General features: G+C 39.7%; 1 non-coding gene across 1 annotated transcript; it reads right to left on the reverse strand.

Moving 5' to 3' along the window:
- Positions 1-19,065: 19,065 nt before the first annotated feature.
- On the reverse strand, positions 19,066-19,169 carry LOC123567425 (U6 spliceosomal RNA). The gene has a single exon (XR_006690334.1). It is a non-coding gene; the product is annotated as a U6 spliceosomal RNA (small nuclear RNA).
- Between the last annotated feature and the right edge of the window lie 322 nt (positions 19,170-19,491).

Below are 19,491 nucleotides of genomic sequence, written 5' to 3' on the forward strand. Positions count from 1 at the left end.
TGAAATGAGGCTTTGAAGTAGATACTTTTCTTATCCTCTTTTTACCTATGATAAAACTAAGGCACAAAGAGATTAGGTTGTTTTCCTTACCAAGATCACTGAGTTACTAAGTTGTAAAGCCAGAATTCAAACCCATGGAGTCTGCCACCCCCAACCCTCCCCTGAGCCTGTGCTGTTAACCATGGTATTGTGCCCTTATTAGTCCTATCTACACAACCAGAAGAAAGAGCATGCACTTCTTAAACACATTCAAATCGGAATTCCATAACTTCCCAGCTATGTGCCCTTGAGATGGTTACTTAACCTCTTTAAGCATCAGTTTTTCTGAGAGTTCTTTTAAGTCCAAGTGATACAATTCTTTGAATCAACCATTTAACTTATTTGTTGAGTGGCTATGAGCTTAGAGTTAAACTAGGTGCTGCTAATTAAAACACCTATGGGCAGAGAATTATACCACCATTCAAAGGTTTTGCTCGCAGATACGAGCATAAAGATGCTAAGAAAAGACTTGCTTAATTGAATAAAGTTTTCTGCAGCTGGCCCTCAAGCATTCCAGCTTCCTTTGAGAAGAAAAGAAAGGCTGTTATTGGAGAAACCCATCTTTTTTGCTTTTCACTTTCTCCCTGTGTCCCATTGTATCCTTTTTTAAATGGAATTTTCTTTATTGTATTTATTTGGCAAAGACAACTCCTTTGAAAATCTGCCATCTATAGTTACCTTTGCAAATCACAAATGTACCACAGGACCCTCCCTGAAACCTAGACACTAAATATTCAGTGGCCTAGTGGGTTACTAATGCATGGCAGGGCAGGAAAGTTGTCTTTTCAGATCACTACTTTGGTACCACTGCGAGAAGAGCATTCCGATGATACTGATGGACTGGAGGAGGTCCCCAAATGTTAGTGTGATCTCAACCTCAGCTGGTGTCCAGATTCTTAGGTGAGAAGGAATTCAAGATTAGTCTGAAAAGAGTGAAAGTACTGAGATTTATAGCAAAGCAAAAAGTACACATTCAATAAAGGGGAACACGCACTTGAATATCAAGAGAGTGAGTCATGCTGCAAGATTTGGGGCTTGCATCTTTATGGCACTGGTGGGTGTGTGATCCAGTATGTTCACGAGCATATAATGAGGTCCTACGTGAAACCTAGGTCAAATCCAGTGCCATGTTGCGTCCAGTTGGTTTTAGCCAGCTTGGCCCACACCCTGGTTTTTTAGGGTCTTATCAGTCCCTAGCTTCTGCAGCTGTTTCAATAGTTTCCTTCTGCTAGTCATGTGAAACTGCTGCCTGGGGTTTTCTATTCTCCTGCATCTATCCTCTATTATTCCTGTCTCATTGGCTGTGAGTTGGTTGCTTGTGTTAGCATGGAAGACTGATTCCTGGAAGACAGGAGAAGCTGTGCATTGGCTCTGGGCAAGGGGAAGGCAACAGTTTCAACAGACAGATTGTGACTGTTCTTTTTTCTGTCATCTCTGAGTTTGGTAGTAATAAAGCACATTACATGCATCACCCACTCGGATCACAGTCTCAGGTTGCTGAACAATCTTTGGGATTTATAAAGGCAACACACACATCCAATGAAGAGAAGCCATAGAACAAATAACACAATTCTTTCTGGTGACAGAATTCTGTCTCAATCTGTGTAATCACCAAAGTTTTTCAGATCAAGGGAGGGAAAATGAAAAAGAAAGGCTTAAACAAATATGCAATCTGAGGCTTCTGCGTTCATGATCAGTGGGCACAAACTGAACAGCAGAAAGTTTGCATTGAGGCAGAGCATCCTTCAGCATGGCTTAAATCAAGGCCGAATGCTTTTCCTTTAAATAACGAATCATTTTTTCAATATTATGATTTCCATCCTTCTATTTTTCCAGTAGTGGAAACTCCTCTCCACTATGTGGGTGGAATCCTCATAATGGAATCTGAAAATCGAGGAAAGTCAACTTTAGGTCCCTTCTTCCCCTTAAAGCTTCTTCTCTCCCATCCACATCTCCCCTGCCTTTGCATGAGGTTTAGCGTGGACCACGTGGTGGTCTGGGCTGGATTGACACTTCCATTGGATGCTGTAGGAGGAAGAAAAAGGATCTAGTAATGCCTTCAGAGGAGATCAAATCCAGAAGCTGGGGTTAATTGGCAGGTGGAAAAGCAAGTGCTTTAATCGAATGTGGGGTAGAATTTAAAGGGAGGCAGAGGAGAGTGTGGGTTGCCTGGCTTGAGGGATAGGCGAAAGCAAAACCAGTGATTTGTAAATTTTGTAATTGCTTGACAAATGATTGTAGAATTGGATTGAGATCCTAAACTTCACTTTTCTCATTAGAATACAAAAGCGACTAACTAGGGGGCATAAGGGACTTATGGTTTACTTTTCATAGTGACAGAGGGACCTTCTCTCTAGAACCATTTAGGTCTGCTGGACACCTTCCAATTAGAATTGCTCTCTAATCTACAGGAAACTGATAGCATGCAAACCACTCTTATCTTGAGTTTTGGTTAAAGATTGGTAACAGAAGCTGCTTTGGAGATGAACATAGACTAACAACGAAGACCTATTAAGCATCTTTGTTATATTATTTTTCTCATTTAATCCTTACAACTGTATACATTGGTCATTATTATCTCATTTGTTGGTGAGAAAACAGCCTTGGTAAACTTTAACAGCAGCAGACTATAACTCAAAACAAGGTCTCCAGATCTGCAAACTCTTACATGTTTTGCCTTAAAGCCCCGATTTCTGTAAGGTGTAGTCAGCAATACACACATGGGAAAAGTGAAGGATGAGGCTCATTACATCCTCTGGATAAATAAACTGACCACAAGTCAGTTTTTCATTAACAAATATTTATTTACGGTTCTGTAGTGTATCCCTTTCTGCATGGGGGAAGCACTCAGAAGGACATCAGCCATGGTCTGTCCATAACCCTGGGATCTCAATATTTAGTTGGCAGGACCAAGTTTGGATACATGACAAGGTAATCATTGGCTGACATTTGAAAGTGCTGTAGATTAGGTCAGTGCAGAGAGGACATTGTTCTTGCAATCATGAATCACACCTTTGCAAATCACTAATGTACCACAAGACTCTCCCTGAAACCTAGACACTGAATATTCAGTGGCCTAGTGGGTTATGAATGCATGGTAGGGCAGGGAGGGCTTCCTGAGGGAGGGAAACCTTGATATGAGCCAGGAAGGGAAGAAAGGCCCCAGACGTGAGAAGATTGATGCAGGGAATATCAATGCAGGGGTAATGATAAGATGCCCAAGGAGATGTCTCAGTTAAAACTGAGGTGTCAGTGAATGAAAAAGAGGGTGATCAGGCTGGAAATGGATTTTTGACGAGAATATGAAGGGGCTCTAAGTGCCAAGGGGAGAAAGTTGGCCTTTATCCTGTACACTACATTTTCTTGCTCACGTATTTTATCAGTAAAATACTTTGACTTGTGCCTACGGTGTATGCATATGATATATACATAGTAACACATTACATATATTATGAAACATAACCCAAAATAATAGTTGAAAGTAACAAATTAAGATGAAATAGTTTTAAATGTCTTGAAAATCAAGGTGACTAGCACATACTTCAGCTAAGGCTCATTGTTATGAAATAAAGGATTTAAATCCATATATCAAATAGTCTTGTATTTGAACCTTTTTTTCTTTTTTAAAAATAATTTTAATGCTATGCTATTGATTTGAAAGTGCAACACTGTTTTTATCCTTTAGGGGCTTACTCCTAACATATTAAGACCCACTAAACTGATTTGTCTCTGTCAATGTGTGAAGCTTGTCAATAACTGTGTCATTGCTCTGGAGGAAAAAAGAAGAATCGTCATTTCTTGTTTTGTTCCTCACTTTACCTCCAGCCGCATTGGGATTATTTGGAATTTTGATAGAATATTCTTATAGATATACTCGTTTATTACCTTTTAGTTAGAAATAAACATTGTACACTCTTTCTTTCCATAGACCATTGCCTTCTGTTGGACTAATTTGTCTCTTCTGGAGAATGTCTCCGCAAAGTGCTTTTGTTGTGTGCTATTCTCCCTGAGACCTCATGGAACTGAGAATATTGTTATTTTGTTTTGCAATTAAATTTTAGTTTTATTGGATATAAGCTTCTAGGTTTTAAGTTTCAAAATGATATTTCATCTTCTTACTAGATTTTTAGGCAAAATTTTTTTTTTTTTTTTGAGACGGAGTCTCGCTCTGCCGCCCAGGCTGGAGTGCAGTGGCCGGATCTCAGCTCACTGCAGGCTCCGCCTCCCGGGTTCACGCAATTCTCCTGCCTCAGCCTCCCCAGTAGCTGGGACTACAGGCGCCCGCCACCTCGCCCGGCTAGTTTTTTGTATTTTTTAGTAGAGACGGGGTTTCACCGTGTCAGCCAGGATGGTCTCGATCTCCTGACCTCGTGATCCGCCCGCCTCGGCCTCCCAAAGTGCTGGGATTACAGGCTTGAGCCACCGCGCCCAGCCTAGGCAAAATTTTTCTAGGATACAAAACTTGCGCTCATATTTACTAAATTACTTGTATTTTAAAAATGGCCTTAGAAAATCAGTTGTTTCTCGATAATTGAGGGAAGTTATCTACAATATGCCTTGCTGAAGTCTTTCAGCATCCTAAGATACTCTTCAACAGTCTAAGACAATTTTCACTTTTCAATATTCTTCTTATTTCTATTCTCTTTGAATAAAAAAGACTTAAAATTATATTACCTATGAGAATAGTGTTTTCAGTTCTGATATACCTACGACTGAACAGATCACTAAAATAAAACAAATAGCCCACAGCGCTTAAGCACAAAGTAGAAACTCCTGAGATGTAATTTATCTACTGGTTTTTGCAGTCATCACCAAATGCATCTGAAATATCACTGGATATAAAGAACTCAACTAAGTTATTTTTGAAAAACATGTTATGATTTTAGTACTGTTGCTGTTACAAGTAGCTTCACAAATATCTGTTAGCCCAATTACATGTCTGTGCATTTGTAAATTACAGTGGAATTTGTTAATCGAAGTAGCTTGTGATGTTGAAGAATTTTTTTTTTTATTTTGAGATATGGGAAAATAACATAATTGTAAATGTTACCCTATTTATCTCTTTGTTTGTAAGAAGTAACATATCAGATCCCCAAATCCAATAAATGATAGATCTTGATTTACATAGTAAGATCTCACCTATCATGTCTTAGTTAAAAAGGTTTTTGTTCTGTTTTGTTTCTTGGCCATTATATCCTGTCTAATGCCTGGATGTAGCTAATTGCACATTGAGATTTATACCACTCATTACTGTTTAGTTGTATATGTCATGAAGGATGCAACTATTTCTTATGTAACTTTTGAAGTGTAACTCTTCACACACACACACACACTCACACACACCCCCCAAAATCTTCTCAGCTCTGAAACAAAAGTTTGTTTTGTTTGTAAAAATGTCCTAAATTTTTGCAGGAAAAATGTAGCTTTTTCCTTTTTTTTTCTGCTTACAATAGACATGCTTTATTTTTTAATGGAAACATATAGCTCTTAATAAAGTAAGCCAGTTTTGATAAACGTGTGGATATTTTAGTACAGACTCTTAGAAGCAGATCAAAAGAGAAGGATTCACATGTGATTTATGAATGAGTGTTCCCAGAAACTCTGATAAGGGAGTGGACAAGGAAAGGACAGAAGTAAAACAATTGTGTGATTTCAGGAAAAAATCCTCACTTCAGCCTGGTCCTGCAGGAGTGTGAATGACATCCTAGAATTTGCCTCTTAGGGAGCTGTCGTTGGTTAAGGACCAAATCACGGGAGTACAAACCCCTAGGTTCCCTGTATAAGCAAAGCAGCTCTAATACCCTTGGGGCAGTCACTGTAAGTATCACCACTGCAGCTTTTAGAAGTAAAAGGACACAAAAGCTGGGAAGTGGCACATAGAAATGATTAAAACGGATTCCTGAGGGCTCTGGGCAGAGAGCACCGACATTGTCTACGTCACCATTCCTCAGCATTCTTGTTTCCAACTTCTATACCTTTGTATTTCTTCTCCGAATGCACACTGAAGTTCTAATTCCTTCTGAATTCTGGACCTCAGTTCTGGATCAAGATGTGAATTCTCTTACGCACTTCTGTAATGAAACTTTTATTTTTATTTCCTGCCTACTGTCCATTATGATAAAGCTGTGGTTCAGGTAAATCAGGTATTTTTTTCATCTAAAATTCACAAATGAGAAAGACTCTGCATGAGACACTGAGCGATTCACTCAGGTTTCTATAGCTTAACTAGTGGCAACTCCAGTCTGATTCCCCATCATTGTTCATCCCACTGACTGTAGCATTCTCTACATAACTTTATGAACTAAGCAAGGATTGGAGAAATCTTTGTTGTCAGTTCATGAAACTGTCCCGAATTCTCCATTAAGCAAGGGTGGGCTCCTTGCTTGATGACTACCTTGTATAACTGAATGAGTTTTTTTCTACCACTCCTTTGGGCTACATATTTGTTAAGCATTTCATTGCCAATTAGCATCCTCTGTGAGAGATGGAAGAGAACCACACAACATAAAAATATTTTGTCTAGAAGTAAATCTGAAACTAACTACAGACAGTCCCTGACTTATGATAGTTGAATTTACTATTTTTTGACTTTACAATGGTGAGAAAGTGATATGCCTTCAGCAGAAATCATACTTCAAGTACTCATTCAACAATTCTGCTTTTACTTTCAGCACAGTGTTCAATAAACTACATGAGATATATGATACTTTATTATAAAATAGGCTTTGCATTCAATGATTTTGCTCAACTATAGGCTAATATAAGTGTTCTGAAAATATTTAAGGCTAGTTAAGCTATGATGTTTGGTAGGTTAGGTGTATTAAATGCATTTTCAACTTGAGATGGATTTATCTGGCTATAACCCCATCATAAGTCATGGAGCATCTATAGTCAAATTAAGTCTTCACTTGTAACATTTGTTTTTTCCTGCCACTTCTCTGTTTTATTAGCACATATTAAGAGTTTATTCTCTGAGTATTAACTATTTTTATGAAAACACACACATACGCACACACATCAGATTTCTCCACGTCCCATACTCGGTGTGGGTGTAGTCCTTGTATTTTCTCTGTGATGAAACAAGAAGAAACCCTAATTAAATATCTAGAGATCTACTGCATTGCCTTTAAACCCGTAACCATGACTGTCACTAAATTTCCCAAGGTTTTGGTTTCTTATTTGATAAAATAACTAGAGTAGGAAGTTGGGCAAGATTCTTAGTTAAGTTTTTCCTGGATTTAAAAACTATTGCCCAGTTCTTCCAGGATCACTTGAAAACTTAGCCAATTATCTCTGCATTTTTTTCTATATCTTGTCTTTGAGATGCTCAGATTCCAGGCAGCTAACTCCTCCTGAAAGCATCCTTTAGTGTAGCTTGTGGTAGTTTTGGCAATAGTCTCAAGGAGGGGCTACAAAGGACTAGAAATTCTATTCCATGACTGTACCATTACTAGGTAACTTCTTGTGGTATAGCTTCTTCCACCAAGATTCCACGTTATCGTGGTGTTATCACATGAAGAAGGACTAAAATGTCACTTAAAAATATGCATCACACTCTAAAATATCAACTTCATCCTCAGGCTCTTCCTAATTCAGGTGTGGATCTTGTATATTGTGTCACGAGACATCAATACATTTGCCATGCCAAATTCAGTTCATCAATCTCATCTAACCAGAGCATAAGCGGAAAAAAAAAAGAATAACTTAACTGAAAAAAATAATGAATCTAAAATGATGTTTTAAAAGAGGAAAATAAAATCAATTTGGTGTTGCTTTAATTTTTGATGATTTACAGTGGGAGTTCTAACGCCCAGCAGGTACCATTTGACATTTTCATCTCCAGTGCTGTGAAGAGATTAGCACTTACTGGTATTGATTTAAACTAGGATTTATACCAGGGCTGTCATTTTTATGGAAAGCACAATAAAAGAGATTAGAAAGAAATTGCCAGGCCGCCCGGGTCTAATCAATTGTAGAATGCTTTCACTGGGAATTTGCAATTTTACCAAGCAGAAAGTTAACACGCACAGGATAAGCAGTAGGAAGCAAAATTCACATCAGGCCTTAAGAATCGTGGCCAGGCCAAAACCAAACCACATCACACAATTGGTAGTATCACTCTGCTAACTTTCCATGAAATGTCTAAGGCAAAATATCTGTGAAAGACAGCATTCTAGTGCCCACTGAAACAGAACAAACCCCTGCTGAAGGACCGAAGGGGTTTATGAACTAAGTCAGAACACGAAAGGTGAGATTTTCTTAAGGCTACAGTCAAGTTGACTCAACTAGGGTATATAACTTTTATTTGGTTTTGATTGAGAGGGAGGAGTTACTCTATGATTGATTGGAGGTCAAGAAGTCTGATGTCAGAGAACTCAAAGTTCACTACTCGAATTGATCTCAAAGCCCAGAAAAGACAGACGGTGGAGAGAAAAGTAATGTGAGGAGCATTTATTGCTAAATTCAGAATCAGAGCTCACATAGCAACTGGCAGTTGACACATGAACATTGAGATAAAAGTATCAAAAGAGATGTCAGTCAACATTTTTGACATCCTAGCAACGATGTACCAGACCAACCTGAGGTAATCTGCTTTACTTGAAAAATTAACCAGAAAGAAGATTCTATTTACTATTGCATTAAATTAGTTACAAGTTAAACACATACCCTGTGCCAGTTATTGTGCGAAGGGCCTAAGATAGAAAAACTGAAAATCTGGGAATTGCACATCAAAATGCCCACAACCTACAGGGTGAAAAGTTGGAAATGAAGGTGGCTCATTGCAGGACACAGTGATAATTGTGATAATGGTTTTATGGCATAGGGGAAAGAGACAGCTCCGATGAGAAAGTAGTTCAGTCTTTTGGGAAGAGCAGAGAGAATGGAATCAAGGATGGCTTCTAAGAGTAGCTCAAATAAGAGTAGAGTTTTGAAGAATAAATGGAAAGACAAGGGAAGGAAGAGCATTCCGGGTGGAGGGAACAGAGGTGTGAAGGCACAGAATCATGACTGTATGTAGGACATGAGTTGGGAGAGGGGTCCAGAGTCTAGACCTTATTCCACAGGCCAGGGAAAACTCTGGCTGGCTTTAAGTGTGTGTATGTGTGGTGTGTGCATGGGCCATGTAGGGAGAACGACCTGATCAGAAACATGTCTTAGAATGACCACCTGTTACCATCCTAGTCCTCACTACCTGGACCCATGTGATGCTCTTTTTTCCTGGTCTTTTTGCTTTCAATCTTGCCTCCAGAGGGTGATGCTCTAAAAATGTCACCCTTCTGCGCAAACCTGTCAATGGCTCCTCATGGAACCCAGAAAAGGCCTGTTACATAGAACCACATCTCCTAGTACTCAACAAGGATTCTCTGCCTCCTTTCTGGTTCCCAAACTCATCTGTCTCAGAGCCTGTGTGCACATCATTTTCTCTTCCTAGAATACTTTTTCTCTGGAAATCTCCATGCTCCTTCCCTCAGTTTTTCCAGGTGCTCAGATGTCACCTCTTTCAAGAAGACTTCTCCAGCTGCTCTGCACTCAATATGATTGTGGGGGAAGGAATGAATAGATGGATGAGTAAATGGAGGGGACAGTAATGGGAGTAAGTGTCCCACAAGAGGTTTGGGAGAGTCTGAGGAGAGCTAATACAAATAGGTGGGAATTAAGGTTCTTGGATGGGACTTGGTGGATAAGGTAGAGATGAGTGTGGGGAGTCTGAGGGACTAGAAGGCGCAGAGGGTCACTCCTGGGGTCTGAACTGAAGGACTGGATGGATGCAGGACATATTTTCGGAGGGAAGCAGGAATGGTCAGAGAATAAATAATAAGAGTAAGTGGAAAATAAATAAAAAGGTAAGTGGAATATTTTCAGAGAAAAAGAGGAGATAGAAAAAGAATGAAAGCCTTGACAACCATGGAAAAAAGACTCAATTATTTGAGAGAGGATGTGGTGAAAATACCCCTGAAAGGCACTAAGACCAGCATGGGCAAGGTAGGTCATTAACACATTGCAAGGTGGGGTGTCTGGGGACAGGTGGGGAAACAAAGAAAGAAAAGCCATGGCTACTTTCATAAATATTTTATTCACAGCAAGAACGTTGACCTTTTCTTTAAGCCAAGTCCTTTAAAAACATACAAATGGGCAGTCAGTTCCTATAAAATTACCTATTAAATCAAGAGGTTGTTGAAAATATTGCTTAACATTTTTTACTTTTCATTTAGATGAAAAACATAGATCTTGCCTGGTGGACAAATTTTACAGAAATTCCTCCCCTCCCCTCCCCTCCCCTTCCTCCCTCCCTTCTCCCCTCCTCCCCTCCTCTCTTCCTCCCTGATCTGATCTTCCATTTCTTTCTTTCTTTCCCTCTCTCCCTCCCTCCCTCCTTCCCTCCCTCCCTCCCTCCCTCCCTTCCTTCCTTCCTTCCTTGCTTCCTTCCTTCCTTCTTGCCTGCCTTCCTTCCTGCCTTCCCTCACCCCTGCCATCCCTCCTCCCTCCTGCCCTCCCTGCTTCCCTTCTTCCCTCCTTTCCTCCACTTAAAAAAAATTGGATAAAGTTTACCTTTTAAACCCCTTTTATTTTGAAATTGAATACAGATACAGAAAGAATGCACAAAAAACAAATATACATTTTTTTTCTTTTTTTATTATACTTTAAGTTCTAGGGTGTATGTGCACAATGTGCAGGTTTATTACATATGTATACATGTGCCATGTTGGTGTGCTGCACCCATCAATTCGTCAGCACCCATCAACTCGTCATTTACATCAGTTATAACTCCCAATGTCATCCCTTCCCCCTCCCCCCTCCCCGTAATAGGCCCCGGTGTGTGATATTCCCTTTCCCATGTCCAAGTGATCTCATTGTTCAATTCCCACCTATGAGTGAGAACATGCGGTGTTTGGTTTTCTGTTCTTGCGAAAGTTTGCTCAGAATGATGGTTTCCAGCTGCATCCATGTCCCTACAAAGGACACGAACTCATCCTTTTTTATGGCTGCGTAGTATGTCATGGTGTATATGTGCCACATTTTCTTAATCCAGTCTGTCACTGATGGACATTTGGGTTGATTCCAAGTCTTTGCTATTGTGAATAGTGCCGCAATAAACATACGTGTGTATGTGTCTTTATAGCAGCATGATTTATAATCCTTTGGGTATATACCCAGTAATGCGATGGCTGGGTCATATGGTATTTCTAGTTCTAGATCCTTGAGGAATCGCCACACTGTCTTCCACAATGGTTGAACTAGTTTACAATCCCACCAACAGTGTAAAAGTGTTTCTATTTCTCCACATCCTCTCCAGCACCTGTTGTTTCCTGACTTTTTAATGATTGCCATTCTAACTGGTGTGAGATGGTATCTCATTGTGGTTTTGATTTGCATTTCTCTGATGGCCAGTGATGATGAGCATTTTTTCATGTGTCTGTTGGCTGTATGAATGTCTTCTTTTGAGAAATGTCTGTTCATATCCTTTGCCCACTTTTTGATGGGGTTGTTTGTTTTTTTCTTGTAAATTTGTTTGAGTTCTTTGTAGGTTCTGGATATTAGCCCTTTGTCAGATGAGTAGATTGCAAAAATTTTCTCCCATTCTGTAGGTTGCCTGTTCACTCTGATGGTAGTTTCTTTTGCTGTGCAGAAGCTCTTTAGTTTAATTGGATTCCATTTCTCAATTTTGACTTTTGTTGCCATTGCTTTTGGTGTTTTAGACATGAAGTCCTTACCCATGCCTATGTCCTGAATGGTATTACCTAGGTTTTCTTCTAGGGTTTTTATGGTATTAGGTCTAACATTTAAGTCTCTAATCCATCTTGAATTAATTTTCATATAAGGAGTAAGGAAAGGATCCAGTTTCAGCTTTCTACTTATGGCTAGCCAATTTTCCCAGCACCATTTATTAAATAGGAAATCCTTTCCCCATTTCTTGTTTTTGTCAGGTTTGTCAAAGATCAGATGGCTGTAGATGTGTGGTATTATTTCTGAGGGTTCTGTTCTGTTCCATTGGTCTATATCTCTGTTTTGGAACCAGTACCATGCTGTTTTGGTTACTGTAGCCTTGTAGTATAGTTTGAAGTCAGGTAGCGTGATGCCTCCAGCTTTGTTCTTTTGACTTAGGATTGTCTTGGTAATGCAGGCTCTTTTTTGGTTCCACATGAACTTTAAAGCAGTTTTTTCCAATTCTGTGAAGAAACTCATTGGTAGCTTGATGGGGATGGCACTGAATCTGTAAATTACCTTGGGCAGTATGGCCATTTTCACAATATTGATTCTTCCTATCCATGAGCATGGTATGTTCTTCCATTTGTTTGTGTCCTCTTTTATTTCACTGAGCAGTGGTTTGTTGTTCTCCTTGAAGTCCTTTACTTCCCTTGTGAGTTGGATTCCTAGGTATTTCATTCTCTTTGAAACAATTGTGAATGGAAGTTCATTCCTGATTTGGCTCTCTGTTTGTCTGTTACTGGTGTATAAGAATGCTTGTGATTTTTGCACATTAATTTTGTATCCTGAGACTTTGCTGAAGTTGCTTATCAGCTTAAGGAGATTTTGGGCTGAGATGATGGGGTTTTCTAAATATACAATCATGTCATCTGCAAACAGGGACAATTTAACTTCTTCTTTTCCTAACTGAATACCCTTTATTTGTTTCTCTTGCCTGATTGCCCTAGCCAGAACTTCCAACACTATGTTGAATAGGAGTGGTGAGAGAGGGCATCCCTGTCTTGTGCCAGTTTTCCAAGGGAATGCTTCCAGTTTTTGCCCATTCAGTATGATATTGGCTGTGGGTTTGTCGTAAATAGCTCTTATTATTTTGAGATACTTTCCATCAATACCGAATTTATTGAGAGTTTTTAACATGAAGGGCTGTTGAATTTTGTCAAAGGCCTTTTCCGTATCTATTGAGATAATCATGTGGTTTTTGTCTTTGGTTCTGTTTATATGCTGGATTACGTTTATTGATTTGCTTATATTGAACAAGCCTTGCATCCCAGGGATGAAGCCCACTTGCATCCCAGGGATGAAGCTTTCTTACTAGGTGCGCAAGTGTACAGGGTTGTTATATCTCTTTGACAAACTGATCTTCTTGACATTATGAACTGACCATTTTTATCTCTGATAATATTCTTGGCTTTGAGAACTACTTTGTCTTGTATTAATCAGGTCACATCTGTTTTTGTTGTTGTTGTTGTTTTGAGACGGAGTCTTGCTCTGTCGCCAGGCTGGAGTGCAGTGGTGTGATCGTGGCTCACTGCAAACTCTGCCTCCCAGGTTCACCCCATTCTCCTGCCTCAGCCTCTTGAGTAGCTGGGACTATAGGCACCCGCCACCAGGCCCGGCTAATTTTTTGTACTTTTAGTAGGATGGGTTTCACCATGTCAGCCAGGATGGCCTCAATCTCCTGACCTTGTGATCCACCCACCTCTTCCTCCCAAAGTGCTGCTGGGATTACAGGAGTGAGCCACCACGCCTGGCCCACATCTATTTTTTGAAATAGTGTGATTGACCCACCCAAGGAGATCCCCATTGTCATGCTCTTGTATGATGTCATCCCATGACTGCAGGTGAAACTTGTGACTTGCTTCTACCCAACAGAATATGACAAAGTTGATTTTTTTCCTTTGTTTTATTTTGAATAGCTTCTATGGCTATGTTTTCAAGTTTATCAATCTTTTCTTCTGCAAGGTCTAATATACCATTAATCCCACCCAGTGTATTTTTTATCTCAGATATTACAGTTTTTGTCCCCAGAAAATTGGACTGGAATTTAAAAAAATTTTCTGTCTTTACTTAACTTCTGAATACATGAAATACCATTATAATAATTGTTTTATTGTCCTCGAATACTAACTTTAGCATTGGGTCAGGTCTGCGTCACTTTCAACTGATTGATTTTTTTCTCTTTGTTATAGATTGTATTTTCCTGGATTTATCCATGGCTTGTTACCATTGATTGGATGTCGGGCATTACCTGTTTTATGATAGATATTTTTTATTTCTACAAATTTTCTTGAGCTGCTTTTTCTAGGATGCAATACGGTTACTTGGAAATACTTTTATTCTTTGGGATCTTACTTTTAAAATTTGTTAGGCAAGACAAGAACAGTTAATTTTTCTCCATGACCAAGGCAAAATCCTCCTGAGCACACTACAGAATGCTCCTATAAATTATGAGGTAATTATAAATGATGAGACTGGAGAATCTGGCTGGTGGGAAGGTGCTATTCCTGGCCTTGAGTCCTTTTCCGTTTACTCCTTTTGGAATGCTTCTTTCCCTAGTCTCAGGAAATCTCATGGACGTGCTTATCGGTACTTTGCTGAATATTTGAGTGGGACCCTCTGCAGATCTCTCTCTTCTGTCCTGTGAACTCTGTTGCCTTGTTCTTCCCAGGCCCTCAACTCCATCGTTTAAACTGAGGAAGTCTGCTGGTCTCTAGCTTGGTTCCTTTTTACTGTGCCAAGGATGGGAACTCTCTCAAGGCAGTAGCTAAGGTTATTGTAGAGGTGACTTTTTTTTTTTTTTTTCTCATCTCTCAGGGATCATTGTCCTTCATTGCTGATGTCCAATATCTTGAAAATCATTGTTCTACAAATTTTACTTTTTGGGGGTTGTTTTAAGCAGAAAAATAAATCCAGTGCCTGTTATTTCATCTTTATGTCTTGCAGTTTTAACATGTGGTGCTCAGAAGACAGACCAGTAAATAAAAGAAAATGCATTGTGTCTGGTAATACAGCTAGATAAGAAGGAATCTGTATGTACGAGAACACTTAGTAAGTTTCTTGTTTCTCTGTTACCTTGATCATTTTTCCTAATAATCAAAGTCTGCAAGATTGAATGTGTAGATATATCAGTGCTTTGGACATTTTATTATGCTTTGATGTTATCTTCGTATTTTTTTCTTCATCTTCCTGTGAAAGGATATGACTTCTGTTTGCTCGAATAAAAGAAAAGAAGGCCCGACAGCTAGGAATTCTTAAATGGAATGGATTGTAATTGAAAAGTACTCTCCAATTCAATCAGTTTTTGGTTATGCAAGACACAGAGTGGAGAAAAGGTACTCTTCATGTATGCACGTGTACGTGTAGGAACACATCATTAGGACTGTGTATTTTCAGATTACAAGTTGTAGAGTTTCCCATTTTGCCTGTGGCTTTTATTCCAGATGTCCAAAGCCCTGCAGCTCACATTCCTCACATCTTTATCAAAACCTATATAATCTCTTACAGGAAGAGTTACTAGCTCAATGTGAAGTGCTGTCAGGGATGAAAAATGTTACTGTGGGAAGTTGCTCTTGCTGGGTCTGAGACTTGACTGAATGAGCCTCAGCTGCAGCATCTGTGGTCTCGATCTAGCTTCTCTCATTGCTTTCTTCCTCCTCCCTCAGCCGGCCCCAGGCAGACCTTCCTGTCTCACAGTTAGTTCCCTGAGAGCTGTACCATTCCGAATCCAGTGGATAATTCATTCTGCTTTAAAGAGAAAGAAGGAGGAAAAGTTTATCTTTCGTTTCCTTCTTAGCTAATTTTAATTTTAATAAGGCTTTCTGCTGCTGGGGCTCCCCCTGAGATGAGGGTCCATCTAGAATAACTAGAAGGGTAGATGACTTTCTGCTCATGAGCTCTGAAGGTTTATCTTTCAGCCTGCACAGGTCCTGCAACACCTGGGTATCTCTGTGTGGAGCCTCTAGTGTCTGAGGCAATGCTTAAGACTGATGCTATCACAATGTTGATTGACAGGAACTTCTTCTACCACGAATATGATGAGAGAAAAGCTGGCCTCTCTGGCCTTTCTGCTCTTGCCTGCCACTGGCATCTACTTCACTGACTTTATTTTATTTTTTAGAACTGGAAGACCTGCAAACATCAAGTCAGCTTATGCATGCTGGTGCACTTAAAAAGGTTTAAAGGCATGAATAACAAAGATGAAAATACTTTAAGAGAGCTGCACACAGCATGCAAATGTGGCAAAATTTGTGAATAATCACAGGAAAGGGATATGTCAGAGAAAATTCTTTACATCTCATCTCTCGCGTTTGGATCTGTGGGAAGCAGGGGGCAGTGTGTCTGCTGCTGTTCTGAACACAATTCCTGTCTTTGATGTTGGGTGCCCGTGACCCTATGTGCCAGCTTATTTTTCACTCCCTGGATGGCCTCAGAGATTTCACGGTTTCTGTGATGGGAAGCTTAGAGGATTCCTGAGACATCCTGCAGCTGTGCTTGTTCTGGGTCAGCAGCCCAAACTGTAACTTTGCATCTACGTAACCATTTTGGCAAAAACAATGAGGGTTTTTATTCATTTCTATCACAAGCATCCTGCATTGTCCTGACATGTCTTCCTCCTGAGCCCTTCAATGGAAATCTTATTCCCTGGTTCTAGTGGGGTGTCTTTTAGTTGCCCCCACTTACAGGCCCCCCAGTTGTGCTCTAACCTCATGTGGAAGACAGGCAGGAGGATGGGGTGTTAGGGTGTAGTGTGGGGCTTCTGTTGTGGGGTTCCATGGCTACAGTTCCCACAGTTGTCCTTCACATCTGACCTGGAGCCAGGAGACTAAATGGATACAAGAACCAGGTTTCCTCTTTTATTTTGTATAGTTATACAATTTTTGTTTATCAGAAAAATCTATATCACACAAACACAGATGTACAGTAAGTCCTCACTTAATGTTCTAAACAGGTTCTTGAAAACTGCAACTTTAGGTGAAGCAATATTGCTATACACCAAACAAAACTCTTGTTTATATCAATTAAACTCTGGTAAAGTTAGTTTTCTTTTTCCTTTCTTTTGTTTTTTTTTTGTTTTTTTTTTTTTGAGGCAGAGTTTCACTCGTTGCCCAGACTGGAGTGCAATGGTGCTATCTCAGCTCACTGCAACCTCCACCCCCCTGCTGAAGTTCTAATTAAACTATTCCCTGCATTCCTTCCCACACACACTTTAACTACTATGTCAGTATTGGGGTTCAAGTGATTCTCCTGCGTCAGCCTCCCAAGTAGCTGGATTACAGGTCCCCACCACCATGCCCGGTTAATTTTTTGTATTTTTAGTAGAGACAGGGTTTTGCCATGTTGGCCAGGGTAGTCTCGAACTCCTGACCTCCTGATCCACCCACCTCAGGCTCCCAAAGTGCTGGGATTACAGGCGTGAGCCACTGTGTCCAGCCCTAAAATTAGTTTTCTTAAATTATATATTGCTTCATTTATAGTTTCCAAAAAGCTATCAACAATGTTAAAAGAATTTACTATACACATATATAACTTATATAGGTGTGTGTGTGTGAGACACACATTTTTATATAGATATAGATAGATAGTCTCAATGACAGAATCTCAGGCTTCCTACTAAATAAGAGAATTATAAGATAATAGTTATTAATAAATAAACTAACGATTGAGAGCATAATATGTTGGCAATGTTCTAAGCTGGTTAATGACATAGTGCACTTAAGAAATCTAGAAGATGAGTAGATACTTTAATCCAGTGACCAGCCCTTTGAATGCGAGGACTTTTTTGCTTATCTATGGTGGTGAATATCACAAAAATTATTCATGAACCTTTGTTTTAAGTTTATCAACTATCATTAATGTTGGTGTATTTTATGTGTGGCTCAAGACAATTCTTCTTCCAATGTGGCCCAGGGAAGCCAAAAGGTTGGAAACCTGTGCTTTAAACTATATTTAATTTGGGAATTTGCACATATAGAGTTTAAATCACAAATCTCAGTTTATACTAAAGCAATAACATTTTGAAATAACGTTACATTTTTTAGTATTTAGAAAAACGTTTATTGTTCTGATAAAACTGCTGAGTGAGAATTTTTGTAGAATTATATTTGCAACCTCTATAGGATTAAAAATCACTAAGCAGAAGAGAGGCAACATCTGTCCCTAGTGTTCCTGGGATTTCTGAGCCAAATTCCAATATGTCCACTACTCACCTTACACATTTTAGACATCATCCAAAACGAATATTTGAAAAAAATACTTTGACATAGAGCTCCTCAATATACACATATTCCTATGTCTCCAAAAGCAATGGAACCGCAGCCAGATCATGCAGCCCCTTACAAATGTTAAAGTGGACATTGGTTTTCCCTGTGAACTGGAAGGGAGATCACTAAAGAAAAAGGAGAATTCTTACAAGATTTAACAGGATGAGACAGAAGATGCCCCATTGGTGAATATGAGAAAAAAGTGCAGCCTTTTCAGAAATTATTTTCATAGCAGCAGAGCTTCCCAAACTACATTTTAAGGCCTGACTTCCTTCTTGACCATGGTCCCCTTGCCTGTGTCCTCTATTTCATTCACTGTCACCTACCTGGGGGTTTGGCTACTGTCTCATATATCTTCATATTGTAGGGTTCTTTTCTTTGCTCCAGACAGGTGACCATGTCTGGGTTACAGATAGCAACACCCAGGTTTCTGTAGTTCTGCAACATCACATCTCTATATAAATTCTGCTGGGCAGGGTCCCGGCATTTCCACTCTTCTGCAGAGAATTCTATGGCCACATCCTTGAATGTTAGGAGTTCCTCTCATTAAAGTATCTGGAAGTCCTCATGCTTGACCTTGGCCTCACTGTAATATGTGAGAAACTTAATTTAAAAAACAGAAATGTTTCCACCCAGAACAATAGACAGGATCTGTGGGTAGGGCACAGGTGATGATTTATCTTCAAATTGTCCATGTGATCCTATTGGAAGACTGGGCTGAGAGTCACTTAGCTAAGCACTGCCTCTCAAGCTTCAATGTGCATGCAAATTACCTGATATTCTAGGCCTCACTGTAATCAAATTTTGCAGGTTTGAAAACAGTCCATGAATTAGCTTCTTATAGCAAGTCTCCTGTTAATGCTGATGTTTCTCCTCCTAGACTCATTATATACCACTTGGCTAGAGAAAGCAGGCACAGCACACGGAGTCCCTTACCCCAACACCCTTATCATAACACAAATACTTTTTATCCGAAGACAAGACCACCAATCATCATCCTGAAGCATGGCATTCTCTGCAGGCCCTTTAAAGTTTACAGAGGCTGGAGATGGTGTCAAAAATAATGGAACGCTTCACGAATTTGCCTGTCATCCTTGCGCAGGGGCCACCCTAATCTTTGTAACGTTCCAATTTTAGTATATGTGTTGCCGAGGGGAGCACCAGATTCACTTTTTAAAAAAACACTTTTATTTTAGGTTCAGAAGTGCACGTGCAGGTTTGTTATACAGGTAAATTGCGTGTCACGGGGGTTTGGTGTATGGATCATTTAATCACCAAGGTGATAAGCATAGTACCTGATAAGTAGTTTTTTGATCCTCTCTCTCCTCTCACCCTCCACCCTCAAGTAGATCCAGATATCTGTTGTTCTCTTCTTTGTGTCCATGTGTACTCAATGTTTAGCTCCAACTCATAAGTGAGAACATGCAGTGTTTGATTTCCTGTTCCTAAGTTAGTTGACTTAGGACTGTGGCCTCCAGCTCCA

Source organism: Macaca fascicularis, chromosome 10 (assembly GCF_037993035.2).
Source record: "Macaca fascicularis isolate 582-1 chromosome 10, T2T-MFA8v1.1".
Taxonomy (NCBI): Eukaryota; Metazoa; Chordata; class Mammalia; order Primates; family Cercopithecidae; genus Macaca; species Macaca fascicularis.